General features: G+C 37.5%; 1 protein-coding gene across 15 annotated transcripts in view; it reads right to left on the reverse strand.

The window, feature by feature from the left end:
* Positions 1 to 23539, reverse strand: part of dlg1a (discs large MAGUK scaffold protein 1a) — a 525807-nt gene that overhangs the window by 328949 nt on the left and 173319 nt on the right. The gene's annotated exons all lie outside the window — the stretch shown is intronic.

The raw sequence follows: 23539 nt of genomic DNA on the forward strand, positions 1-23539 counted from the left end.
GCCCCCCGGGAAAAATTTGGCTTTTTACAGAAGCTTTTTAAATAAGTACATAAATATTTACAAGGCTAACTTCATGACTAAATACATAGGAATATCACTAAACCTTAAACACAATGATTACCAAGCACCAAATGGGTCATGGGTTTCACAAACAAATCTTAAAACACAGAGGGGCTGATGAATGAATCTTAATATAACAGAAAATGTCTGCTAAATGGAAATTCCTGATTATCTATGTGTGGTGTTAGCAATTTAATTTAAGAAAACTTTTCATTTTGCAAAAATTTCACTGAAGGTGAGAAATTCTGGTTTCAGCAACATTACAAGTATGTTTGAAACGAAGCCAGATATTCAAAAACAGTACCAGAAATAATGTATGATGAATCAATTTGCTGATACAGAGCAATGCTGCTGGTATAATGGCCTTCAACAAAAAATGTTCAGTAGTTTTTACAGTTTGCATAGAAATGTAGAACACAAACACATACCTTGCAAAGTATGCAGGTCCATTAGAGGTTTTAAGTTATACTGTATGTAGAACATGAAAGATACTTTGACATCTTGTTCAGGTCTGTATTTTTATTGCACAAACATGCACACAAAAAAAAAAGATTTTCTTTAAAAAGCTGAAAAAATACTTTAGTGTTCCGATCTCGGTGACAGGGCATCTCTCATTTTCCATATGTGAAACTGCTCTAATATGTTGAAAATATAAGCTATATTACTCCATTCAAGAACTGCATACAAAAGGAGACTTGTCAAAGAGCATCTGGATCTCTTAATAAAACTGAAAACTGTTCTGTTTATATAATAAAAAAAAAACTTTGTCGCTCTCATGTCAGGCTCAACAAAGAAACAAATTAAATAAATAATGGGTGTTTTGTACATTACTTTGAGATGTTCCTCAAAACCTACCATGACATTTAAATTAGCTAGGCTAATTCCTGTTATTCACATGGTCAGTTTCACAAATTTTTAACAATGCTATGATAATACTACAGTCAAATATTTTTAGATTGGTTTTAGCCTAAGTTGTCATGCATGTGAAATCCTTATATTTAAAGTTCTCCACACTGTTATATTCTCTTTTAGCTATTTAGAGTTGTTTGTGCAATAGTTTATTGTTCTGCAAAATGTAGTCAAGCTTTTATTGACTTATTTACTGTCTTTAGTTATTAACAGTGTAAAATTGGACAGAGAGAAGAAAAGACTACCTCAAAACAGCAGCTGTAAAAAGTACCATTAAGTAAACGAAATCCACAAGCATCAGGCTTGTTCTGGTTTCAAGCATTAGTGTAAAAGTGGTGTTTATCAGCTTGCCTGTTTGTATACTGAATGCAATAGCATGAGATCTTTACAGAAAACATTTTTTTTTCCACAGAAAAAGCTACAAATGAAATTAAGGTAAATCCATTCTGAAGTACTTGCTATTGCTCACATTTTCTTGGTAATCTAAAGTTAATTCATCTATATTTTTTTCTTAAATACACACATGTGCACTCATTACTGAGGTTGCTTACTTGCAATCATACATCTAAATGCTGTACTATCGTTTATTTTCCCAATTCTACTTGCCTAACTTTTGAGTCTTATATGCCTTAGGCATATAAAGGAATTTTCAAAATGGTCATTTGTAATATTCGTAAAATTATTATCCATATCTGAGTATTACTTATGATGTAGAATTCAAGTTTTTGATGTATTATGTTTACATGCATAATGACTTTTTCAAAGTAGGTACAATAATGCTACAAAAAGAAAACAGAAAAATACTCAGAAGAATAGACAAGGAACAATGCAAAGCTTGGGTATATTAGAGACAGACAAAAGGCAGTTAGCTATTACAGTAAGGTACTCCAATCCAAAGTGTGTATCTCATTATCTGGCCATCTTATGCTGCTGATGAAAAAAATTAAAAGTTATAAACAACAAGGTCCAAGTTTGAATGACCGGTAACCAAAGAATGCAGTTTTCACAAGGTTGGGAGCATGTACTGATAAGAGTGTGTTGCCGCACCCACCACACGACAAAACACCTCAGGACACATACATGGAAAATATACAACTAATTTTATGAATAAAGTGGCAGAAGAAAATCCAGATAATTGTAATTTTTACCCATACAGCTTGAATTCAAATAAATCAAATTTTAAGGGAACTTATAAATGACAACTGAAAACAAATGTCTACAATTTTCAGAAAATTAATGAAAATTAATTTTATATATATATATATATATATATATATATATATATATATATATACATACATACATACACACACACACACACACACACACACACACACACATACATACATACATACTGTTTGGAAAAAGGTGTACAAGGTTTCCAATATACAGGAGAAATGTTTGTATGAATAACATCCATTATTTGGATGTTTGGATTGGTTTAAGCCAACATATAGTATGTGAATTAGTGATGGACTGCACTCAAGTCATTCCACAGATTTTCAGCTACAATAGATTAAGGACAGGTATATTACCAGATCACTTATGTGTCTCTATTTGAGTCATTCCATGAGAAATCAACCAATGGCCCATGCATTTTGGACTCAAAATATAATTCAGGAAACATTACCAGGTGTACCCATGTTAGTCAGGAGACACCCTGTAAAATGTTTTTGAAGTAAGATCAATACTTTCCCAATATACGGCCAGTTTTTCGAGGGGACAGGGGTTTCAATTTTATCCGGCATCATTTTTTCATCAAATTTCACAAATCCATAGCTCAAGAACTAAACCACCGAGCAAAACTCCAACTTTGCACACTGGTACATTAATTGGTATAGTATGTGACTTTAAAAGCATTACTGTAAGTATTAATGCCATTACACTCATTCATTTTAATTTTACTGTGTCTGCATATTACTTTATGACACTGTGTGTGAAAATGAATAAAATTTAGCAATAAATGAATTTGTCTTAGTTTTGAGCTGTTCTGAAACTACTGAATGAAAAATAAAGAGCAAATAAACTTTCTTTAATGTTTATTATTTACATGATATGCGAGATAAATTACATTTACATAGGAATATCTAAAAGTACTAACGATTACCTTAATTTATTGCTGGGTGGTTTATGATGTGGATTACTATTTTACAATATATTCATATATTACTTTTAGAAAATGCCCTTTTCACTTTATCAAAACAAAGAACAAAGCTTGGAGTACAAGCAGGTTAAAAGACTTGCTAACGGTCACACAATAACTCAGCAGCAATAATTTATCTGGCAGCTTGTGGACTCAAGTCCAGTACTTTACAAAATTGTTTCCTATGTAACACAGCAGATATTGCTATTTGCATCACAAAATGGATTCAAGAAATTCAATAAAAAATAAAAAGGCAAGTTGTTTTTCAGACAAGGAAATAAAAAAACACCACTTCAGTAACTGCATAGGTTCTAGTGATTAGAAAAATTTACTGCATGCAAATCAGCTGTATTTCTTAGCACCCTGTGTGTTTTGAGATGTTTATACCATCTGATGCACAAACTGCAAAGATTAAACCATATAAATGCATAACTGTAATGATCTAAAAGGTATGAGGTATGATGCCAGGCAAGAAAGCAAAAGACCACACACTAATAACAGGAAAAAGCAATTGAACACACATCGAAGGCAAACACTACAAATGAAACATCCAACACCATTACATAAATTCCATGCTCATTTTATAATATGTAATTTGCTTCAGTTACACCACAGGAAACATTAGTATCTTCATTTAAAATAAAAGAAATCAATGTCCTGTCTAAATGTTATTAGTTTCATTCTCTTCGCTGTTCTTACTTATAACAAGCAAATGTACACAGCAAATGTTTAGAAATTTTTTAGATTTGATTTTTAGAATTAAAAGATAGCCAACCACACACCACAAGGGGGTGCAACATAGCTTTACTTTATAAAATATTTTCCTTGGCAGCTACATTTCCTTTGACTGAAAAATACCCACACATATTTTAATATTATAACATTTGGTAAGGTGAACTTCTTAAGTCAATATGCATATTAAAATGATTTCTTAAATGCCATTTAAAAAAAAAAGTGTTTCCTTTTTAATTTTTAAACAATTTTCTAATTTATAGTCTGTGATGTGCTGGTGCCTTATCCTGGGATTAAAATCTGCCTTGTGCCCAATGCCTGCTAGATAGGCTCCACTTCCCAATGACCCTTGCTCTGGGAAAGCGGGTTTAGAAAATGGATGGATGGATAGTTCGTGGTGTACAAGTTTGATTCAAAAATACCCAATAATTTTTATGAGCAAAAACATACAGTATTTACTTATTTTTGGAAGGATCAGCAATCAAATAAGACAGACTAGCAGAAAAACAAATTACTTCAAAATTTGTGTTTACCACAAAAGCCAAGCAAAATGACACCTTTTATTGGCTAACTAAAAAGATTACAATATGCAAGCTTTTGAGGCAACTCAGGCCCCTTCTTCAGGCAAGATGTTTACCACAATATATTTAAACATTTTCCTGAACAACCATCGTTCAATTTCCAGATTAAAAAAAGTAAACAAATCAATCTTTAGATATATTGCATGGTGTGAAAGTACATATGTACTGTCTAATTTTACCTACCTGCTGTGCAAGTTAATTAATTAAATTAAAACTTTGTTTTTTGGTTTCTGCTAAGGAGCAGCAATGGAATTTTTAATGCTTTTTTCCCCCCATTAGAAGGGCTTTTTTTGTCCCACACAGGAGCAAAGGTAGTTATGTGTATTTCAATTTAGTTTCAGCAAGACTCTGTGTGGCACAGTGCAGATAGTAGCTGCAGAACATAGTTACAGAAACTGGCAAGTCTATAAGTAAACAACTGAAGTTGTAGTGTTGAATAGTTGAAAGTAACAGCGAATTCTTAAGGCATAAAAAGAATAATTAGATGTAGAACAACATAGCATTCATACAGTAATGTGTTAGTGCTAGTAAAAACTGAGGAAATACTCACAGCACCGTGGAGTGATGTCTTCCCTGTTTACATTCACTGTGGGGCTTCAGGAAGTAACTGCTAATATTTCAGCAAAAAAATGCAAACATTTTGACCATACAAATGGATATCAGACATGTGGATTACGCAAAATGAGTTACATGTGAATTTTTTTCCTATTTTCCATGAACGTTTGTCACATCGCTTGGTACTGTCCAACACTGGCCATCTATTGACTCTGCCAAGATTGAATACTCAATATTTAATTTCTACATAAAAAAAATGGGATTACATTTTTTTCTGGCCAGAACTACAAATTATATGAGGTAAGTAATATTTATAAAATTTGGTTTGAGTATTCCTTAAGCACGTTACTAATGGCAGTATCTGTCTAGCAGGTAAATAGCTACAGTGTATTGAAAAAACAACATCCAACTGATAAAAATATTAATATACAAATTAGTGCTGGGTGGTACGACCAAAATTCTATATCACGGTATTTTTCAAAATTACACTGGTTTCACAGTATTCAACGGTATTTTTTTCCCATGCATGAGTGGATGTTAACCACATTTTCCACTGCAATTACTGCAGTAGACTGGCTAAGACTAACCTATATTCCACTGTCATGAGAACTGTACATTGAACAAAAAAATTTTGAAATGTGCACATAAGTATTAATACAGGGCGGCATGGTGGCGCAGTGGTAGCGCTGCTGCCTCGCAGTTAGGAGACCCGGGTTCACTTCCCGGGTCCTCCCTGCGTGGAGTTTGCATGTTTGCATGGGTTTCCTCCAGGCGCTCCGGTTTCCTCCCACAGTCCAAAGACATGCCGGTTAGGTGGATTGGCAATTCTAAATTGGCCCTAGTGTGTGCTTGGTGTGTGGGTGTGTTTGTGTGTGCCCTGCGGTGGGTTGGCACCCTGCCCGGAATTGGTTCCTGCCTTGTGACCCTGTGTTCGGATTCAGCGGGTTGGAAAATGGATGGATAAGTATTAATACAGGTTTGCATAGCCCCATAAAGAGATAGTTCTCAAGTGGTGGCACTTATGAAGAGAAGGAATCACATTGCATGACAGTTGCAGTCAAAATATAGAACTTTTTTATTGAACAACTTTTGCAAACAACTTAAACTATAATTTTGACAACATATTTTCAACCATCCAAAGAGGCATCCATATTACTAAACGAGAATGGTAAACCGGATATGGAAGCAGGGACATGCCCGTGGACGCATAGTGAAACGGGAGAGACTACGCACATGCGCAGGCGCCACACAATCTCCCCCCCCCCCCCCCCCCCCGCAACAGTGCAAAACGGGAGAAACTATGAACCGTCAGAGTAGGAAACAAAGTAAAACGTCAGAAAGAGATGCCGCAAGCGGGATGAAGCGAGGTCAGAAATAAAACACAGAGTTGGAAACAAAGTAAAACTTCATAAAGGGATTAAAGAAACAAAGCACACCATCCCCCCCCCCCCCCCCCGAGTTAAACGGGAGAGACTACACGCGTGCACAGACACCACACAAAGCAAATCCCCCCGCACCAGAGCAAAACGGAAGAGAGTACAACCCTTCAGAGTAGGAAACAAAGTAAAACGTCATAAACAGGTTAACGAACAGGGACAAACACATAGAGAGCAGGTTACAAAACAAAGCCACCCTCCCCACAGTAAAACGAGAAAGACTACGGACCGTCTGACATGCCGCAAGCAGGATACAGCGAGGTCAGAAATAAAACACAGAGTAGGAAACAAACTAAAACTTCATAAAGGGATTAAAGAATGGGGACGAACATTATATGCTACACCGATCCCTCTCTCACTTGGACAGAGGCAGTGGTGCTGTAAGAATTATGTTTCTAGACTTCTCTAGCGCCTTCAACACAATCCAACCTCTGCTCCTTAGGGACAAGCTGACAGAGATGGGATTAGATTCATACCTAGTGGCATGGATCGTGGACTATCTTAAAGACAGACCTCAGTATGTGCGTCTTGGGAACTGCACGTCTGACATTGTGGTCAGCAACACAGGAGCGCCACAAGGGACTGTACTTTCTCCGGTCCTGTTCAGCCTATATACATCGGACTTCCAATACAACTCGGAGTCCTGCCATGTGCAAAAGTTCGCTGATGACACTGCTATCGTGGGCTGTATCAGGAATGGGCTGGAGGAGGAGTATAGGGACCTAATCAATGACTTTGTTAAATGGTCCGACTCAAACCACCTACACCTGAACACCAGCAAAACCAAGGAGCTGGTGGTGGATTTTAGGAGGCCCAGACCCCTCATAGACCCAGTGATCATCAAAGGTGACTGTGTGCAGATGGTGCAGACCTATAAATATCTGGGAGTGCAGCTGGATGATAAATTAGACTGGACTGCCAATACTGATGCGCTGTGCAAGAAAGGACAAAGCCGGTTATACTTCCTTAGAAGGCTGGCTTCCTTCAACATCTGCAATAAGATGCTGCAGATGTTCTATCAAACAGTTGTGGCGAGCGCCCTCTTCTACGCAGTGGTGTGCTGGGGAGGCAGCATTAAGAGGAAAGACGCCTCACGCCTGGACAAACTGGTGAGGAAGGCAGGCTCTATTGTTGGCATGGAGCTGGACAGTTTAACATCTGTGGCAGAGTGAAGGGCGCTCAGCAGGCTCCTATCAATTATGGAGAATCCACTGCATCCACTAAATAATGTCATCTCCAGACAGAAGAGCAGCTTCAGCGACAGACTGCTGTCACTGTCCTGCTCCACAGACAGATTGAGGAGATCGTTCCTCCCCCAAACTATGCGACTCTTTAATTCCACCAGGGGGGGTAAACGTTAATATTTAACATTATACATAGTTATTGTCTGTTTTTTTTCACCTGTATTATTATCATTCTTTAATTTAATATTATTTATTGTATCAGTATGCTGCTGCTGAAGAATGTGAATTTCCCATCGGGATTAATAAAGTATCTATCTATCTATCTATCTATCGAACACATGGAGAGCGGGTTACAGATGATGAAAACTGGAATTCAACAGCTACAAAAAAACCTATGGAATTAAACATGTGCACACCGAGATGCAGAATATAAAAGCAGAAACAACGACAGTTAAACGTCCACACCACACAGCGGATGCAGACCCTGAAGGTTCAGGCGCCTACATCGGGCGTCAGAACGCCCAGTGAAGTACAAAAGGCAAATGCGCCTACACAGCGTGGTAAGAACCGACATAATACGGAAGGCGCAGGCGTCGCCGCCATATTGTGAGTGGCACTAATGCGCCATATTGTAAGTGGCACTATTGCGTACAGAGTCCACAAAGGTTCATACATTCAAACCCGAGATGGTATGGACACGCGTCTGAAACCGCGGAGGCAAAACTGTCTCGGCTCCAAAACCAAACAGCTCAACAACTAACACGGCTTCGACACCGAGCCCGCGTGGACAGATCTAATGAACGTGGGATACGAAGTGAAACGGGAAACACTACAGAGTCCGCAGTGCTCCACAATGCACCGCATACCAGTTCGGAAAGAGCTACAGTGGCATGGGCGAACGCTCCGTATTAAACATACGTCATCCTCACACGTCCAAACTATAGATAGATAGATACTTTATTAATCCCAATGGGAAATTCACATTTTCCAGCAGCAGCATACTAATACAATAAATAATATTAAATTAAAGAATGATGATAATGCAGGTGAAAAAAAGACAATAACTTTGTAGAATGTTAAATGTTAATGTTTATCCCCCCTAAGTGAATCACATTACAGTGATGCATTATTAACGGTACGATAAACATCACAGTATCGCAAACAAATGAACATTATTACTCGAAAAAGGCAAAATATATTCACCTCGGGCCACGTGTCATTAAAACAAAAGCTGAATAAAGCGAGATCAGAAATAAAAGACAGAGTAGAAAGCAAAGTAAAACGTCATAAACAGGTACACGGGCGAACGCTCCGTATTAAACGTGCGTCATCCTCACACGTGGCTGCCCAGCGGGCACGGGTTCAAAACACCGGGGGTAGGCGAGCGAACCGAGCAGGGGGCGGAGCCCCCTGGTTTAGTAAATATCCAAAGGTGCTTGCCAAAAGTTGCATTGTACTGAACAGGTCTTAGAAAAGGAATAAATAGTAAATATTTTTTGTAAACCAACTACACTTTCTATTAATGTTAGCAATCTCTGTCCACTGACACGTTAGCTATATGGACTTTAATGTCGTTGGTTATCTCGATCCACCGCTTGCTTTATTTGTCTTAGGCAGTACCTCTAGCAAACTTGTCTACAAGTGATGACTGACCCAAGTGTCCTGTAGCTTTTTCAGTTTTACCTGAGGACGTTGAGGGTGCCAATCTTAGTTCCATACATTCATGGTACTCCAAAGCATGTTTGCGATTAAGGTGGTGCAGCAAATTGCTCATGTTGCCACCTCCGGCAACAACTTTAGCTTGACAGCATTTGCAGTAAATAGTTGTTTGGTCCACATCTGACCTATTAAAACCAAAGTATCTCCAGACAACAGACATGGCTCCTTTTTCGGCAAAAGTTCTTCTGTGTCATCATGTTTAACTTTATTGTCTGCTACAGCTTCAGTTTCGAAATGTTCTCTGTCAATTTTCACCGTTCAATACCTCCACTAACGCATGTACTCCGTTGCATGTGTGTTTAGCGGTGTAGCAGTAAAAAAGGTCCTACTCTTAAACAGTTTCCCTAAGTGCCACATTCCGAACGTTGTTTAGGCTATTTAAACATAGTGTTGCGGTATAAGAAAAATCCATATCATAACAAAAATAAAAAACGGTTTTTAGTATGAACCGGTAAACTTCCCAGCACTAATACAAATCATGTACATTGCAACACACATATTTAGGGAAAATACACTAAGGTGCCATAAAGAAAAAACATGATGAAGAAAGTCCTACAAAAACAAAATTGAAAATTAATAATGAGACACCATAAATATCAAGTAGAAGTACGATTAACACAAAGTTAACAAAAAGTGTCATGTCGCAGTTCAAAAAGAGGAACCTCACATGCATCAAGAGTTACACATATACTACTGTGGGATTTGGGAGGACTGCCAGTACAAACAACAGTTGCAGCAAGTAAACATCGAGACAAAAGTCAAGTGAAGTGCCAATTTGACTTGTCTACACACTGGCCATGGCATTGCTCCGTTTGCTTACCAAAATAAAATTTATTTAGTGTTTCAATACTTCGAAGGACAAGGCACATCACCCTATTAGTAAGACATGCAATCGCTGAAACACAGTTTGTAAGGCAAATAAAAATCAACATATTTCATTGGTAAATATAAATCTCCAACCACTGAATTTGTCTTTTGTTTGGATTTTAGGCATCATCTATCCTACTTACTTTAACCAAGTTTTATGTATGTCATTTTCTTTCCATAGTTAAGCTGGCTAGAAATTTCACTTTAATGAATCTATGCACTTTAACTTAATTAAAATAATTAATTTATGGGTGCCCAACGATTTTATTTTTAATAACCTATAACCAACACAATCTCAGTACAAGAAAAAATGTATTTTTTACTTTTTTGTGCATTTTTTAATAAAATTATGTCACTTAATCTTTTTTATGTATTTTTTTAGCCACCCTAATCTCACAGAGTCTTTGTCATGTTACAAAAGCCTTGACTTGGATTGGAAGGTGATTTGACAGAAATTACATTAGAGACAGAGTAGAATCAAACCTACATTCTCAAAGAGAAATGTAACATTCATGTTAACTTCTCATTTAAGAAAATCCAAACCACTGTGAAACCTTTTGTGTATGGAAAAATCGAACCTCCAATCTTTCTTAGAAAAGCCCAACACATTTTATCCTCTCAGCCAATGTTGCCAAATCACTGAAAAGAGGATTTCATCAAATTTGTATATAAATAATGAAAAACTGATAAAGTCAAAAAAAAATTTGTTTGTGTACATTGGTCGTGAACCTTCAAACATTTGATTGAATGTCCAACATGCTAACCACTTGACCAATGATGCTTAACTGTCATATTGAAGTAATTTTACAAAATGTCAGTATCAATTAATCAAAATGATTTTTTTTAATTATATTGTCTACATTGGTCTGGAACCTTTGACCATTTTATTGAACATGCTAACCACTTGACCAACACCGCTAATTCATATGTATGTGTGTTGGCTAAAAGTACTATATACTTTTAACGAATACACATATATATAAGGGAATTAAATATTTAAATTTTAAATAATTAATGTGCAGATCCTGGGTCAAAACTGACGAAATACCTCATTGTCACCAGAGATCAGCAAGCATGTAAAATCGGAAATCGGTTCTGTAAAAGTGGGTAAAATAATGATTGCAAAATCTGTCCCAGACAAACAAATAGGGCAAGCTGAATAAAATTGTGTACTAATAAAAAAGTTCAGAATGTGCCACCTTGCTTGTAGCAAAGCTGTCAGTATATTCAAGAACAAACAGTCAGCTTTCTTAGCTTGTGTGCAACACCTGCCATAAAACAGTGTGTGTGGGTGTGTGTGTGTGCGTAAGAGATGCAATACATACGAACGTGTGTGTGTGTGTATGTTATTCAATATATGTTCCAGCATTTCAATATAACTGTACTAAAATCATATATTATTTTTCCTAAAAGGTACCTCATTCATTGCCATGTACCATTCTATCAGTCCTACCATGTTCACAATGAAAGCTCAATGTTCATTCACATAACTGTATACAACATTGGGTCATCAGAAGCATTGTGAACAAAATACCTGAGTTTTATACATGCTGCTCACATCCACAACATGGCAACTTGTGTGTTCCCCCTTTTCCCAACCAAACTGATGCTGAAAGTGTAATTTGTATTCCAAGTGTGTATAAACGGTGTAATGCAATTTCAGGTGAGTTTACACACATTTTTTAGCTAACTAAAATAACTAGAGTACAGATTACCTATTATCTCTTTATTACATATACTGAAAATACATGAGTATAATAAGTGATATTTTTTCTGTGATTACTGAATAGTTTTCAGAAGGCGATTGAGACGGCAATTCACATTTGAGAAGAAAAAAGCAATGCATGCAAGCACGTGTATGTAATTCAGTACATGTCCCAGCATTACAGTATAGCTATACTCAATGTTTTTTTTTTTTTTTTACTAAAAGGCAAATCATTCATGGCCAAACATGTTTCGTCAATCTTTCCATTTTCACAAAGAAAGCTCACTATTCATTCTTCTTTCTCTATCTCTACAGTTGTAATGTCACAAGTCGTATTGTATCAGAAAGCGACAAAAAATCTATTCTCCACCACACCACAGCAACACAAACATAACTTTGTGACACATAAAAATGTGGCTTCCTGCTGTGCTAAGCACCAGTAAAAACAATACACAAAAATTTCTTTTGCTTGAAAATTGTCTACTAGTGTCTCATTTCGACCAGTGTACACACCACTAAAATATACAAATATTATGTACACAGCAATTTGAAATAGAATTTGAACTTTGTCTGATTACCTGATTTGTTGAATATTTCTTACTTAGTTTATCAGACTTCAGAAGTATAAAGAGGACAAAAAAAATATTTTTGTACCAAAATCTTCATTTGTTTGGTGTGAAAAGTAATCAATCACACAGTACCCAGTTATAAGAAAGACTATTTTAAACATGTTGTAATGAGCAGTCATGAAAATGTCAGTTTTGATTTTTCTTTAAATGTTTGTGCAAATATACAAGCTACATTTTTGCTGTATTTCCTTTATAACCAAAAACCCAACTATTTAGTTTCCACTAGAAAATATGAAGTACTAAAGCAAAACACTAAATTAGTACAATTTTAAGCATAATCACAGAGAGGGACAAGGTTCTTTTAAAAAATGCACTGCAAGAAAAAAATTGATAAGGTAAATACAGAACATAAGATTCATTCATAAAAATCCCTGTTTTAAAGATAAAAAGGCCAAGTTTTTCCAATTGCATACTAAAGCAAAACATTGAATAGCTACATAACTTATTTAACTTTGAGGAAAATAAGCTAATAGGATACCCTTAAACTCGCTGTATATCACATCAGCTTAATATCTGAATACTATCCAGATATTACTGCTAAGGTAGAAATGACCAACAGAAAAAAAACTTGTCCATGTTTTAGTTTAATTGTTGGTATTTTATTGTGAAGATATGCTGCATTGATGTGCCTTGCCAGCAAATGGTTCCTACTGAAGCTACAGTATGTGTTCTATTCTTCTGCCTTCTTTTGAGGTATAAGCAAGTATGTGAATACAAACCAAGTCTGCAAAATAATTTCAGGCATGTCTAGATGCTACCGCTTATTTTTTTCAGTTATCTGCCAGCAACAGACTGCAGGAGACTGCATTATTGCAGAAATATTCAGTTATGTTACTACAGTCAGGTCAGGTCAGATTGGGGAGCATGCACTGGTACAGTGCATTGCTGCACCCACCACATGATGAACAGCTTGGGATCCTGGTTTGCAACACCCAAGGCAGACACACGGTCCAGTCCCACCCTCCAAAAATAATCTTCTGTCTGCCGCAATCAGGTGTTACATGGGCATCCCTTTGGCCTGGTCCAGCCACTCAGGTCACCTTCAGGGAATCGTGCCACATGGCCATAGTGCCGTAACTGACACTCCCTCACAATGCAGGTAAAGCGCCTCATTTGGGACTCCATGAGCAACTGCTCAATCGACACAAAGTCAAACCAGCAGTACCCAAGGATTCTCTGAAGAGACACAGTACCAATGGAGTCCAGTCTTCATCTCAGGTCACTGGATAGCATCCATGTCACTGGATAACAACCATACAGCAAGACAGGACACACCAGGATTCTAAAGACTTGGACCTTCATCCTTTTGCATAGATATCAGGAGTGCCACACACCCCTTTCAAGCGACCTCATGACCCTCCAATGCTCTGCCAATCCATCTACTGACTTCATAGGAAGAGTCACCAGAAACATGAATGTCACTGCAGAGGTAAATAAACCTCTCAACAAGGTCAATACTCTCTCTGCAGACAGACACACTGCTGATGGCTGTGCCTTAGAGGTCGTTAAAGGCCTGGATCCTGGTTTTTATTCAGGACACTCGCAAGCCCAGACACTCCAACTCCTCGCTTAGTCTTTCGAGAGCCCAAATCAGAGCCTCCATTGACTCCGTGAAGATCACAGCATCGGCAGCAAAGTCAAGATCAGTGAATGTTTCTTTGCCTAAAGATGCCCCACCGCCGCTGGACCCCAAAACCTTGCCCAACATCCAGTCCATGCAAGCACTGAACAGAGTAGGATACAGAACACAACCCTGACAAACCCCAGAATCAACTGGAAAAAACACAGAGGTCCTGCGTCCACTCTGCACAGCACTCACAGTACCAATGTACAGGCCGGCTATGATATCCAGCAATCTTGTGGGAATCCCGCAAAGACTCAGGATGTCCCACAGGGTCAGCTTGATCAACTGAGGCGAACACTTTATGAAAATCGACAAAGGCTGCAAAGAAACTCTGCCAATATTCGCGTTTGCACTCTGTGAGAACCCTCAGTGCCAGGATTTGGTCGATGGTAGATTTCTTAGACATAAAACCAGACTGCTGCGGTCACTGGTACGTAAGCAAATAATCGGGGATCCTAGCAAGGACCTTACCTGACACCAAGAGCAGTGTCATCCCCCTGTAGTTGCCGCAATCCAGTCGATCATCCTTCCCTTTCCAGATAGGGATCATAAGTCCCGTTTTCCAGTCAGTTGGGATGACGCCAGTCTCCCAAATGGAAGCAAAGATTACTTGCAATGCCAGGAGGCCAGTCTTACCACCAGCCTGGAGAAATTCACCCTGGATACCAGTGATCCCTACAGCCTTCCTACCATCAGCTGGTTCCCAACCTGTGTAATCTCAGTGAGACTGGGTGGTTCACAGCTAATTGGAGGATCAGCCTCAAGAACCATGGACCCAGAGATATCCAACGTCCTAGCTGGAGGATCAGCTTTAAACAGTTGCTCAAAGTAGCCAGCCCAGCAGGTCACAACTGCAGTGTCGTCCGAAAGGACCATTCCATCACCCACCTTGATTGTGACTCTCTGAGGAACAGATTCAGATGTGCAAATGCGACTGCACTAGTTTGAAAAACCACCAGGTGGTGCAGGGAATGCTCAAAATGGCATGAGGAGCATTTGATCTGTAACCAGACAATGCAGGGTTTAAAAACAAGGTCAAGATTCAGCAACAATCTTTTTTCCCCAATTGTAGAATTTAAGTTGTACCATGTTTAGACTTTTTTATTTCAAGCTGTTATTATGTTGCACTTTGCTACAGTTTAACAGTGGACAATAAAAAGGTAATTATACAGATACTTTTAGGACATATTAACAGATAAAACCATAACAGTAGACAGCAGTAAAACTTTAAATACTCTTCATAAATATAAAAAGTTACTGTATGATATTTTTCCTTTTCTAAGAATATATATTAAATATAGCACTTGCAGTTATTGTAAAAAATGTGCTGACTTAATACTACCTCACAGTAAATCCACATGAAATTGTTTAATTAACCAGCTAATATTTATTACAAGTGGCTCTTTGGGAAGTATATTCCTTAGATTATTAAAAGGTAGTAGACTAATGAGCACTGTATAAAGGATGATCAAAACATTTTATTTTCTTTCTACATAGCTGCAAACCAGTTACACAGCAGGCATTACAGAAATCGAAAAGCACATTGGAAAGCGCTGTAGCACAGAAATCCCAAGCATGGTTATTGTCTGTATGAAATTTGCATGTTCTCTTGTTCCTAAGTGGGTTTTGCTGCACTTGCACAAACACACAAATCTCTCTATTATATAAAAAAAAACCTTGGGACAAGACAAGACTTTTTCAGAGAAACGAGACGAGACATTTTCTGAGGGATAATTTCAAGTCCCATGAGATGAGACTTTGTGCCAAGAGATAAATTGAAAACCTAACAAGTCCAAGCAGGGGCGGAAATAAAAGACAAACAGTAGAAGAAGTAAAGAGAAAGAGTAGAAGACAAAGTAGAATGTCGTAAAGAGGTTCAAAAATGTTGGAGCGATACATATGCAGAGAAGGTTATAGATTATGAAAGTACTAAAATTCAAAAGCCTCAAAAAACTGATAGTTAGTGCTAACGTGATCTTTACTAATGGAATTTATTACTCGGTGAAATAACGAAAGAGCGAAAAGAGATCGAATATATGGACATAGGTGATATGACAGAAAGATTTGTTATTTGGTGAAAGTGAAATCCAAAAACACTACAGGCAAAATATCCAAATCTACAATAATCTGTTCGCATTCGCATCATTCAATGCTCAAAATGTAGATTTACAAGATTCAGGACCATACGCTATGAGAATTTGTGGTCCTGCAACAATTAAAGCTACTACAAGTTTAATTTCAAAGAAACCACAATTCGGTCAGGTTTATATTTATGATCTCAGAGAAGCAATGCAACATAGAATCGAAAGAGTTAAAAGATCGAACGTATTAGAAATTCAACAGCCAATAATGGATACAAATCCATATGTCCAAAAGTATCCCACTATACACGAGATTTATCTGAAAAACACGGACAAAGAAGTTTTCTTGAATTTCTATATGAATCTGAAAGATCACGCTTGCATATATAATAAACCAACATGTGACAAATTGTCAGTGATAATAGTTTCAAAAGACAGAGATATCAAAGACAGAGTTGATATTCGTGTTAATCCAAAAGCACAGCACAATTCGTTGGAAGCATTAGATCCTGGAAATGACTACCGCGTAGGACCCGCACAGAGGTTGGTGAGTGAAGCGAGCAGTAGGCAGAGCCCCCTAATCGTTCAAAAAATAAACAAGAACTGTGAAAGCAATAATTTGCCCTAAAAATCACTGTATCAAAAGAAACTGTAATAATCCTGAATACTATTATTCCATTTCAAATCCTTAGTCTTTATCTATCCATATATAGTGTGATATGCAGGCAGCTTGTGATGCGCTGTGTGAGAGCAGAAAGGGTGGAATTCATTTCTTGATGATGGATTATTTTTTCTCAAAAAATAAAATAATACTTCAAATAAAGGTTGGATTTCAGTTAGCACATTTACATCTGCTTCAATAATTGAAATTACTCACAGAAATCTGATTTCTAAAATGTAATTCAATCTCTTATTCCAATCAGAGAATTCTGGTTATTGGCCTTTGAGAAACCTGAGTAACAGAGGTGGATTTCTATGCAAATAATCCAATTACGTGTCCATGTAAACTCACATCCAGGCTACTGTTAAGGATTATGTTGTCTACGTTTTTCCACTGCTCTATGTCAGCCTGCACATGTATTTCTTTCACAGATGTACTCAGCAGCCACAGCTAGAAACGTCCACAAAACAGATTTTCAGAGGCAAATGGTCAATGATTCATTCTCCTGATTATGTGTATACATGTAAACGCTCGGAGTGTTAGATGTGAAAGATGAGGTTTACTCTTCTTTCACATGGTGCCAATAATTGCAATTCACTCACTTCCAACAGGAATAGTGCATTTAATAATTTTCGTTCATTTACAGAAGGAAGTTTAAAACTCACGTTTCATTATCTTAGTCACTGAAAAAAGGGCTACAGATTTCAAACAAATGCTAGTTGAGCGCATAGGCAACAAATATACATGAATTCAGGGGGCAAAAGATGCAATGTATTCAATTACAGTTTCTGAATTTGAAAAAAGGATAATGCAAACTGAACATTATACTGTATGTAAGGGCTGCTGATTAAAAATTTTTAATGCACCACCTAAATGTTATATAATTAAATCAGAGTGATTTGGCTGCACTTTATTCATAGGGAGTAGTAGAAACTGCGTTTGGTACAAAAAGGTTCTTTTCCCCTATCACTACACTATGGAATTCTTGCCTCTACACTGGCCAATCATGTCCTCTTTAACCTTATTATCATTATCCCTAAGAACACGTATCCACTTTTAGATGCACGAACACTGCCTTCCCCAAGTTTACTAGTCTCTACAGTGTTTGCAGAAGCAGGACGGACAGCATAAGGGATGGAGAAAATGATTTGTCATGTTAATGGCAGTTCTAAAGAAATGGCCTGTGACTGCATTAAATAGCAGATTCCAGTTACAGTGATCGTGAACCATACAAAGAAGATGACTTTGCTTAAATGATAAACTCTGATGCCTCTTATGTGTGGTGTAACAAGTGCTTTGGGAAAATTTGAAAGCTGCCATTCACTGATCTCCAAGGTACGAAACAGTGTTATCAGATATGGTAAAAATAACTACAGGTAAAATTTCGTTACAACAAACTGCCAGGGACCTAAAAAATATTTCATTGTAATGAAAATTTCGTAGTAATGAGATTCTGCATTTGTCACTATAGTGTTTTCTTTAATTTACGTCCAGGCGTTTGCAATCATTTCAATAGCTTCTTTCACGTTAATTTTAATTCCTGTTTACAAGTGATGCTGATGAGAATTTTTCTCAGCATTTCCTTGTGATATTACACTTTCAGGATGCGAAAGATGTCTGCTGTGCAATTAAGTGGGAGGAACTCAACACGAACATTATCTAAATGTGGAAGCATGTTGTGTGCAGCACAGTTATCAATCAGAAGCCGAATCATCCTTTTCTTCTTCTTCATATTGTGAAGTTTCTGACCTCTTTTGGGATCCCCCCACCCAATGAGAACGACACACCGAAATGTGTCCCGAAGCACAATTGCCACTTCTGTGTGAGATTGTTTGTCTGTTGCCGGGGCAGGGCAACCGCAGGCTCACAGAGGTGCAGTGAGGCGCCACAGAAGCAAATCCTAAAAGATTGGGGTTGCGCTATAAGTCCCTGCCTTGCACCCCAAAACACGAGGCTGAGTATCAGTACTTTTAGCAAAATCAGCTTGAAACAGGAACAGCTCGGTTATTTATTGTAGCGTGATCTGCCACTCTCCTATACACAGACACAGCAGTCAGGCAGGGTTGTGGCCAAGTAATCCTGTTCCCTGTATTTATAATGTTTCTTGCATCACCCATAGAGATCTTTTCTGTTTGCTTCAGTGCCGAGCCGCAGCAGAGCTGTGAGCCTGCTGTTGCCCAGCCAACAGATAAATAGTCTTCCACAGCCGCGGTGATCACATTTCGGGACATGGCGTGTTGTCCACTTGGGGGAGGTCCCAAGAGAGTTTAGAAACCTCACCTTTTCTTGAATGAGTGGTGCAGTAATAGGAATGTTTCTTGAACAACCATCACTGAATCAGCTTTTTCGACGTCTCCAAATTCAGTAGTTTGTATACATTTGCAACCCGAGATTTTTCTTCCTTTTTTTGTTCGGTCTTTCAAGAAAGTTGACAGTGTCGATGGTGAAATTCCAAATTCACTGGCAACGTCATTTTTCTTTTTGCCGCAATCGAGAGCTGCAAAAATTAAGCTTTTTTTTTTTTCTAATATGAACCGTTATCGTTTTTTCGTGTCTGCCATTTCTATAGGAGGTTGACAATGAGTTAAATTCCAATGGATGTTTTTCAAATGTTGATGAGCAATAAGCAAAAGGTATCACTGAAAACCACAGAAAACAAAACACAGCAAAAAAACAGTATGAGGAAAGTTTGAAGAAAGAAAAATTTTTTACAATGTTTGTGTTCGAGGATCGTTGTGCACAACTGAGCTGCGACCACAGAACTAACTGCTCTGTGGGTGATTCATTCAGGCATTTCAAGGACACTTTGCTGAATGTACTTCGTAGTAACGAGATTTCTATAGACTTGTGTCATATGGGGAAACTGTTGGGACCATAAAAATACTTTGTTGTAATGATATTCGTTGTAACGGAATTTTACCTGTAGTTGCCAGAATAATGTTCTTCTCTCCCTCACTCATTCGCTCTCAAAATAGGCAAGAGAATGGTCAGACTCTTTTTAATAACTGACCTGTATACTGTGATACAATGATTATCAGGTATCATTTTAAGTTTTGACATTACAGACTCTTGTACTCTCACACTCAACACTGGTAAAAATCAGGTTTTTTTTCAGTCTTTCTTCAAACTAAATCAGTTCAAATGCAATGAATGACCAAAATAGTGAAAAGGTATGCAGTATAATACGAGAGGTTGGCAAAAACTGAAAAAATTATATTTCAGAATATTACAAATAGGCTTCTTCAGGGAACAAGCAATAGGTTACAAACTATAGATGTTCTGCAGAAATTAAAGTAAATTAAGTCTTACAAGATGAAGCAAACAATTTGCACAGGTGTCCCAACTTCTGTTGATTACTTAAAAACCATCTGTCTGTCTTGAAGTGGAGTTGAATAGACTGTGTTACTACACCCTCTGAAGTACTGCTTGGACAATATTTCAGTGATAATGGAAAGAAAATGGCAATTAACAAATGAAATGAGCCTGAGTATCATTACCATTAGAAATGCAGGCCTTTCATTTAGAGAAACTGTAAAAAAAATAATTTAAGTGTGAGTATGATGTCCTACACAATTCAAAGACAATTGGAAGCTGAAAGAAACTCTGATAGGAAGGGATCTGGCAGACCCAAAGTCACAACCCAATCAGAAGACAGATTGTGAGGGTCACCAGCTTGCATGGTAGGCACCTTGCAGCAAAATACCTTCAAACACAGCTTAACAGTGGTCGAAAAAAGAAAGTCTCAGTTTCTACTGTGAAGAGGAGACTTTGTGCTGCATTGTGCTTATCCTTAAAAGAGAAAATAAGGCCTCAAAATACTGGGTGTGGACTACTGCAGACTGGAACAAAGTCTTATGGGCTGATGAATCAAAAATTTAAATCTTTAGTTCATCACACATGGTGTTTGTACGCTGTCGAGTTTGTGAGAAGATGGTTCCTCCGTGTACGACACCAGCTGTCAAACACGGATAAGAAGTGTGATGGTCTGGGGTTCTTTTACAGGAGACAGAGTTGGTAAGTTGCACAGTTTAACTGACATTCTGAATCAAAAGAGTTGCCACTGTTTGGCTGTTATAATCAGCAAAAGATAGCTACTTTGATGAATCTGAAAATCTGAATAAAATTTTGGACACTTAATGATTCCTTGACTTATTTTTTATTTTGCCATTGTCCATTTGTTCTATGCCTTGATTTCATTAAACATTAGGATGTTAAACTGTGTGCATTTCCATAAAAAAAAGGTTTTTTCTGGCAATGCAATGTCATGCAAATTAAGTGAAATGCAGTTGTTGAACAGGCACCTTGTATGTTATATATGTGCATGTGCATTCACCCTGTGACATGTTGGCACCCTGTCAAGGTGTTTTCACTGCCTTGCTCCCAATGATAGCCAGGATAGGCCCAGCGACCCTGCACTGGATAAGCAGGCTAGTCTTTGTAGCTGGCAGCACCCCTTAGAAACAAATTGTTTCAATGACCTTCACCGCTGATGCCTCGCTTCTCCTCTGTGAAAACATTTGTTAAGCAATAGACTTGAGCAACAAATCAACTAAAGTGTTGGAAACTACAAGAGGACAAATATTTTGCCCTAGCTAAATTAGAAAGAAAATATTTAGCAGCCTTTGCCTGCCTCTTATGAATGTTTGGTTTTTGTATGTGGGGTTGATTTAAAAAAAAAAAAAAAAGATCCCTTGAACTGATCAGTTTAAATAACCTGGTGTGCTTAAACAACTGGCTAAATAAACAGTCAGAAAATCAATGTCTTATTTATCTCATTTTTTAAAGACAACATTATTGAGAGAACCAAAGTGCAAGATTAATTTACATCGTGATGCGTCTGAAAATAAAAAAAAAAGAAGAAAAAAAAACCAGGAGAAAAAATCTTTTAGCTGTTTAGTGTTTCACCATTTATTCAAATATTTCTGTTACACAAAACTACTAATAAACTAACTAGAATAATTTAATATGCCTAGGAAAATGGTTCTTAACACTTTTATATTAGGAAGTAATCACCAAGTTACTTCTGCTTAAGAGAAATATAAATATGCTTGAAGGAAAATTGCATACAATTTTGATTAATATATAGTTAATTTCAACTAAAAATTTTTAACATGTGATTAATATTTTTTAATTGAATACTCAGCACCTGGTGATGTGTACCAATCCCAGACTTCAAGCAGTCACAGCATGCAGGAGATATGCAACAAAGTACTAAATATGACTGCTTTAATATAATTACTATTGCTTTTGTCCTAAACATTATGGAGTCCTGAAACAGGGGGACTATGTATACAAAACGTTGTAATTTCCACATTGTGACAGAAATGATTGCAAATACCCTTAAATTAAAATCTGCAACTTATACTTTAATCAAATTTGAATATTTGATTTGTAATTTTAAACTGTGGAGCAGAAGGCTAAATCAAGGAAAAATGTGTATTTGTCCCAAACATTACAGAGGGCACTGTATACAGGATATAATGGCTATCAAAGTCAACATGTTAATGCACACAATTTTGAAAGGTGTAACACAACACTTTCTTCTTATATGCACCACCTTGGCGAGGTTAACAGTACTAAAATAATCAACTGCAATTTTCAAGTTTTTTTTTTTAAATATGCTATGCAAAAACAAACATGTAAGGGACTGAAAATGTTCGCCAGTTTTTACATAAAAGTAATTGCACATCAATGTATTTATACAAAAGCAGGAATGGTAAAGAGGGAACCAAAAAAAAAAAGTTGGACTTAAAAGGACGCACAACTTTGGTAAATTAACCTCCTCACTCAGCGGTGGTGCAATACCATTCCTCGGTCTCATGGTGCTCCTGCCATGACTTCACTATCATCTTTCTAAATTAGATCCTTTCAAAATTCACATTGGCTCCGATGTCTCAGCCCCTCTGTCACTTCCAAACCTCTGATCAAGGCTGAATGATTGCTAATTAAAGCATGTAAACATCTCAGACAAGTGCGCGCTTTCTGACCCCCACAACATTCTCCTCAAAAGCATGTTGCTGAGAGTGTTTGTCAGTCTCTTTCTCAGGTCTGGTCAGCCCACAATACAAGATTTTTAATACTGGTGAAACTTTGTACCATTATTTGTAGAACAGGTTTAGAGATTGGTAGACTAAGGCAGAATAATATACAACTAGCCAACCCGCTACGCCGCATAATTATTTATTGATGGGCGAACACTTCCTGCACGACACAGTTGTCCAGATGGGGTGGGTTTGAGGATACAACTGTGAGTGAATGAAAAGATGGAACTCTGGAGAGAGCAACACAAAATTGTCCGTGACTGAAAACTGGTTTTGGCAGATACAGGCACATCGTTTTGAAAGTTTGTCCCTGTGCCTTATTAATTGTCATTGCAAAGGCCAATCTAACAGGAAATTGTCTGCGTGTAAAAGTAAAAGGCAAATTTGAATCTGATGGGGTCAGGAATATCCGGGGAATAAGGACAGTTTGTGAGGTAGGAGCTGCGATAGTTTTACACTCCAGTACATTGCGGTGAACGCTGGTAACAGTCAGTCTAGTGCCATCACAGAGACTTCTTGCTGGAATGAGGTTTCTGAGAAGTATGACGATTGAACCTATTTTAATTTTGAGTTTATGCAGAGGCATGCCAGTGGGAGTAAGACTGTTAAGAA

The sequence above is a fragment of the Erpetoichthys calabaricus genome, chromosome 2 (genome assembly GCF_900747795.2).
Source record: "Erpetoichthys calabaricus chromosome 2, fErpCal1.3, whole genome shotgun sequence".
Taxonomy (NCBI): domain Eukaryota; kingdom Metazoa; phylum Chordata; class Cladistia; order Polypteriformes; family Polypteridae; genus Erpetoichthys; species Erpetoichthys calabaricus.